The sequence below is a fragment of the Apodemus sylvaticus genome, chromosome 2 (genome assembly GCF_947179515.1).
Source record: "Apodemus sylvaticus chromosome 2, mApoSyl1.1, whole genome shotgun sequence".
NCBI lineage: Eukaryota > Metazoa > Chordata > Mammalia > Rodentia > Muridae > Apodemus > Apodemus sylvaticus.
Window position 1 is genome coordinate 147,987,631 of NC_067473.1, and position 6,733 is coordinate 147,994,363.

Below are 6,733 nucleotides of genomic sequence, written 5' to 3' on the forward strand. Positions count from 1 at the left end.
AACTACAAAATGTTTTAAATTTAAGAAATGAAATAAGTTGATTTAGAATTTTAAAAAGCTGAGTACAAGTTGCTAGGACACAAAACATCTGAATGACTAAGGAGATGAAGGTGTTTTAACTTTCCTATAACACTGGTAATTTTCAATTTCTAGTGAAAGTAATGTATATTTAAAGTTTAAAGTTTATATATTCATATAAATATATTTAAATTAAAAAACTATATATATATATGTATTTTAGAAAAAAATAGAAAAGTCAAATTTTCATCAAACCTGATTTTTTTCTGTTAACCTCTTTTCCTCACAATCACCATCAATATATATAATAATAATCAACATAGGTAGATACTCTGTCATTTTGCATACTGTCACTGGTGAAGACTGTGAGATGACACATTAACTCAGTACCCCCATTTTTTTCAGCATAGTGGTCTGCTCAAGTTGTCAGAATAAAATACCACAGACTAGGCAGCAAGAGTGGCAGTTGTGTTAGGACAGTTCCAGCACCCAGAAATGCTATGTGTAGGTCTAACAGGGTCCATTTGTAGAAGGTTCTAGCTTGCATATAGGCTGTGTTCTTGTTAAATCCTCACACAATTTTCATGTGTATGTGTAAAATTGAGGTAAAATCACATAGGAAAGGAACCAAGAATGAAAAAATGAAAACTCTGCAGTATCTCCTCCTCCTCCTCCTTTTTGCTTTATTGCAATTTTCTAGCCACATGTTACCTTTTCAACATCTTGCTCTGCAGCTTCCTTTGCCCGTTTTGCTCGCACAGGCCACGCGGAGCCAGTGTGAAAAGTGTGAACTTGCAGCTGGACTCCTTGGCGCTGCACGTTGGCCTGCAGTGACTCAGTGGATGTGTGTCGCCTCCTTGTGTCCACAGAGATGCCAATGGTGTGTGCCATTTTCTTGTGCATACCAGCCACTCTGTGTTCTTCCAGGCTGAAGCTCCTGCCAGCCTGGACTTTGGTGTGGTATCTAACTATAGGGCACCTCACCATGGAACTGATGGGGCCGGGTGCGGGACGAGGAGCAATGCGGCACGCTTTGTGGGCTGGGCCTTGAATCTGGGGATCTTGCGTGCCTGTTGGTTGAACCAAGTGTCCACTCACTGCTGCCAATCCTTGTGGAAGTGGGGTTTCGGGATCATGCCATTCCGGCTGAGCGCCATGGCTACTTCCTATACAGGAGGACGGCTGAGCAGAAAGGCTGCAGTATGTCTTCTAATGAAGATACTAAACTAGTCCAAGCAAAGTGTAGGCCCCTTGTGACCTAATCTAATCACAGTTATGTCTTCCACCTAAGGAAAGCACACTGGGGCTTAAGGCATCAATGTGAATTTTGGTCAGAGATATAAATTCATTCCACAATACTCCACTGTTGGTCCCACAAATGTATATTGTTATGTGCAAATGTAAATGGAAAATTCATTTTTATCCCACAGTCCCACACTCTTAATTTGTTTTATAAGACTTGATAGCCTATTCTTAGATGCCATCCACATCAGGTGTAGGTAAGACTGAGTCTGATTCAACCTGAAGCAAAATTCCTCTCCAGCTGTAAACCCGTGAAATCAGAAAATGTTATGCTTCTAAAATCCAACAATAGTCAGTCATAGGATTGACATAACTACTGCAAAAGGGGAAAGCAGTAAGGGATGACAGTTCCTAAAGTCAGTCCCAAGCCTAGCAAGGCAAACCTATCAGGTCTTACTGTGCCAGAGATACCCTTTGTGATCACATGTCTTCTCCAGGCCTCTTAAGATGCCATCATCATCATCCTTACTGCAGTACATCCTGGTCTTGTCCCTGAGGCACGAGACAGTGGTTTGACAGCCTCTGGCATGAAAATACGTGATCTTTTCTATGGAGCAGAGACTGAAGGAAAGGCCATCCAGAGACTGCCCCACCTAGGGATTCATCCCATATACAGTTACCAAATCCAGACACTATTGTTGGTGCCAAAAGTACTTGTTGACAGGAGCCTGATATAGTTGTCTCCTGACAGGCTCTGCCAGTGCCTGACAAATACAGAGGTGGATGCTCTCAGCCCACGACTGGACTGAGCACAGGGTCCCCAAAGGAAGAGATAGAGAAAGGACCCAAGGAGCTGAAGGGGTTTGCAGCGCCATAGGAGGAACACCAATATGAATTAACCAGTACCCCCCAGAGCTCCCAAGGACTTAACCACCAACCAAAGAGTACACATGGAGGGACCCATGGCTCCAGCTTCATGTGTTGCAGAGGATGGCCTTGTTGGACATCAATGAGAGGAGAAGCCCTTAGACCTATGAAGGCTCCTTGCCCTAATATAGGAGAATGTCAGGACAGGGAAGCAGGAGTGGGTGGGTTAGTGAACAGGAGGGGGGTGGCATGGGGTTTTCAGAGAGGAAATGAGGAAAGGGGATAACATTTGAAATGTAAATAAAGTAATTTTAAAAATCAAGATGGATAGAGTAGGAAAAAAATACATGACCTTGGACATGAAGGAATAATAAACTTTGAACCCTGAGCACATGGTGAAATTAACTTCCTTGTTGACCAAGTCACATTTTTTTTAATTTATTTTTTTCAGTGCTGGCATGGAACCCAGGGCTTTGAGCAGGTCAGCAACACTCGACTACACCACCGCTCTTCTCATTTTGGAGAGTTAAACTGTACCTAAGGCTGGAATTCCCAATGCTGCTTCAGATTTCCATCACTAGGATCATGAGCATGTACTCACTATCTGGTGTGGTGAAAGTAGTCTTCTCTTTAAGAAATAGGCTTTTCCAATAAGCCCTAATGAAATAGAGCAGTCACTAAAAGTCTCCCAACCCCCCCCCCCCCCAAATCCCAAGACCAGATGGATTTAGTGCAGCATTCTACCAGATCTTCAAAGAAGACCTAATACCAATATTCTTCAAACTATTCCACAAAATAGAAACAGAAGGAGCACTACCTAATTTGTTCTGTGAAACCACAATTACTCTGATACCTAAACCACACAAAGACCCAATAAAGAACTTCAGACCAATTTTCCTTATGAATATTGATGTAAAAAAACCTCAATAAAATTCTCCTAAACTGAATCCAACAACACATCAAAACAAGCATCCATCATGGTCAAGTAGGCTTCACTCCAGGGATGCAGGGATGGTTCAATATAAGGAAATCCATCAATGTAATCCACTACATAAACTCGAAGGGAAAAAAAACCCACATGATCATCCCATTAGATGCTGAGGAAGCATTTGACAAAATCCAACACCCCTTCATGGAAAAAATCTTGGAAAGATCAGGAATTCAAGGCCCATACCTAAACACAGTAAGTGCAATATATCACAAAACAGTACCAACATCAAACAAAAATGGAGAGAAACTTGAAGCAATCCACTAAATTCAGGGACTAGCCACTCTGTCCCTCCCTATTCAATATAGTACTCGAAGTCCTAGCCAAAGAAAGCAATTAGACAACAAAAAAAGGTCAAAGGGATACAAATTGGAAAGGAAGAAGTCAAAATATCACTATTTCCAGTTAGGATAATATACTTAAGTGACCCCAAAAATTCCACCAGAGAGCTACTAAACCTGATAAACAACTTCATCAAAGTGGCTGGATATAAAATTAACTCAAATAGTAGCCACCCTTCACAATAGTCACAATATAGAATACTTTGTGACTCTAACCAAGCAAGTGAAAGATCTGTATGACAAGAACTTCAAGACTCTGAAGAAAGAAATCAAAGATCTCAGAAGATGGAAAGATCTCCCATGCTTATGGATTGGCAGGATTAATATAGTAAAAATGGCCATCTTGCTCAAAGCAATCTACAGATTCAATGTAATCCCCATTAAATTTCCAACTCAATTCTTCATAGAGTTAGAAAGACCAATTTGCAGATTCATTTGGAATAACATAAAACCCAGGATAATGAAAACTATTCTCAACAATAAGAGAACTTCTAGGGGAACCAGCATCCTTGACCTCAAGCTGTATTACAGAGCAATAGTGATAAAAAAAAAACTGCATGGTACTGATACAGAGAGACAGGTAGATCAATGGAATAGAACTGAAGACCCAGAAATCACCCCACGCACCTATGGTCACTTGATCTTTGATAAAGGAGCTAAAACCATCCAGTGGAAAAAAAAAACATTTTCAACAAATGGTGCTGGTTCAACTGGCTGCCAGCATGTTGAAGAATGCACACCAATCCATGCTTTTTTCCCCACATTCTGTCAGTTTTAGGGTTTTAATTATTGGGAAGATCTACTTTTATTATTCTAACTGCAGTGCACAGATCATCATCAAAAGCCACTTGGGAAAATGGTTTCCTTCTTTTTGTATTCTAACAAAGGTGGGAAGCCATCTACTGTATAGCATCAATCCTTGAGGTCCAATAGGAAGGAAATGGCTGAGCCTTTCCACCAAATATTGCACACCCTAGTACATCTTATAAAACAAAAATAACACATGACATAACCCATCCATTGAAACAGGGAAGAAAAGATCATTCTGTTGGAATATCTTTGGACTCTGCATCAGTTTGTTCCAGCTCATCTTCCATGATTCCTGGGATAGCTATGATGGGTAACGTGCTTCTTATGTCTGCTGCAGGCATGGCTGCTTCATTTCCGGCCTCAGCAGGCTCACCTCTGGACTTGTCTTCAATGTTCCTGGTTTCATATGCTGTTTCACAGGTCTGCTCTTCTAGTAGCTTTTCCATGTGGGGTCACCCCTGGCCTCTGCTGTGTCCACTGGCCCTTCCACTGCAGCGAGGACTTCCTTATGCTCTGCAGCCGCTTCTCCATCCCCCTCTACAGCCCTCACTGCTGCTGTGATCACCTCTGCCAAGACTTCTGCAGCTGCTTCCTCTCGTGTCTCCTCCTCTTCTACATTTTCATCTCCTTCTGTCTCAACATCAGCAGTTTCATTGACAAAAGTACCCTTGAGGTATTTTCCCAGCATCTTCACTATATGTTTGCTGTTCAAAATACTCTTAGCCACGTGGAGACTTGTTTTCTAGACCTGCTCAGCCGCCAACCTTCGATCATGGTTATGGTCAACAGAAAGCAGCTGCTGCTGGAGGGGCTGGTGCTGTGCAGGAATCAGCATGTCACAGGCCAGGCAATATGTGGCTTCAATCTTTTTGAAGAAATGCTCCTGGCCAATCCCTTTGAATGGATCTGGTTTGCGTTTAGGGCTCTCCTTCTCCAACAACTCCTGACGCCATTTCTCAATTTTCTTATTCCTGGAGAAATTCTGTCTTGTCGGGCAGTTTGGTACTTATAAATCACAAGGTCTCTTTGTGAAATTTACTTTGCAGATGCTTTTGAATTTTTTCATGTTCAAAGCTACGAAACTTGCAAACAGAACAAACTGAATCCTGTCAGCTGCTCGGTCCCGCATTCTGTCTCTGCTCCTTCATTTCTCCTGTCTCTTCTTCACATCCTCCTCCTCCTCCCCTTTCTCCTCTCTGCTTTCTGGAGTCACAGAATTCATCCTCCCCCCTGAGTTCTGCATCTGTTAGTTGTAAGTCACCAGCTCTCCCATCATCGTTTTCAGATAGAGCTTCTTAACTGTCAGCATGGGCCAGTTTGGCATCAGGTTCTTCATACAATGTAGCTTCATACAAAGCTGCTTCTTCCTGCCCAAGTTGTCTGGTCCACAGCATTCAAACCCTCTCCTTCTGGGCCATTCCCGTATCTGAGTCTGAGACCGGCCACATCCATAAGGCATCGTGCTTCCAAAACTGTCCACCCTGTGCATGCCATCATGCTGTAGCCAGGGGCCATGGACTGGGAGAAGAGGGAAAGAGGTGGCCTGTTGGTTGAGGGCCCACCTTGACCATGGACACCCATGTAGCTCAGCTCATTCCAGGTGGTGGATAAGAGTGGCATGAAGGGGTCACTACACAGGAAGGTGCTGGAGTTGCTCCAGTCCTGAAAGCGGCCCTGGCCCAGGTCCCAGCCCCTCAATAAACCATCAAGGGAGTGTCACTCTGGGGTTGGGTCCCGACAGTCATTGAATGTCCCACCAAAGCTACCATTACAGTCATTCCCCAAGTCAAACTCATAATCATAAGCGCTAGGTGTTATGCCTAGGTATACAGGGCCTGGAGTCCTAGGACTCATACGGCTGGATGCAGAGGATTTGTCTTGATCCTGCATGCCCTTCCCACTCCTGGTGATGCCCGGACTCCTTTCTTGGACAGCATGTCCAAATGTTGAATGATCTTGGCAATGAGTGAGTCAGAGTTGTTGGTACATGGCTCTGGGACAAAGGAGGCCACATGCATGGCCGAGCTCCCAGCTGCCAGGCCACCATCTTGGGTGTTCCTGCAGGGACACTGGTGTTCTGGGTATTGTGGTAGTTGTACTTTTCATAACCTTGCCAGCTGGTCATACCATTTCAATATGTACCTTGGGTGTTGGCAGGTCCAGCACTCTATGTCACACAGTCTCCATAGCCTTGTTCCATCACTTCTATCCATTCTTATCTCCTTGTATAATGCTCCAGTCCAAGTGGATCAAGGAACTCTACATAAAACAAGATACATTGAAACAAACAGAAGAGAAAGTGTGGACAAGCCTCAAATACGTGGGCACAGGGGAAAATTTCCTGAACAGAACACCAATGGCTTATGTTCTAAGATCAACAATAGACAAATGGGAGCTCATAAAATTGCGAAGGCTCTGTAAGGCAAAGGACAATGTCAATAGGACAAAACAGCAACCAACAGACTGG

At 43.4% G+C, this 6,733-nt stretch overlaps 1 pseudogene; it reads right to left on the reverse strand.

Annotated features, from left to right (window-relative positions):
- Positions 1 to 4,496: 4,496 nt before the first annotated feature.
- Positions 4,497 to 6,466, reverse strand: LOC127677590 (A-kinase anchor protein 8-like; annotated as a pseudogene).
- Positions 6,467 to 6,733: the final 267 nt, after the last annotated feature.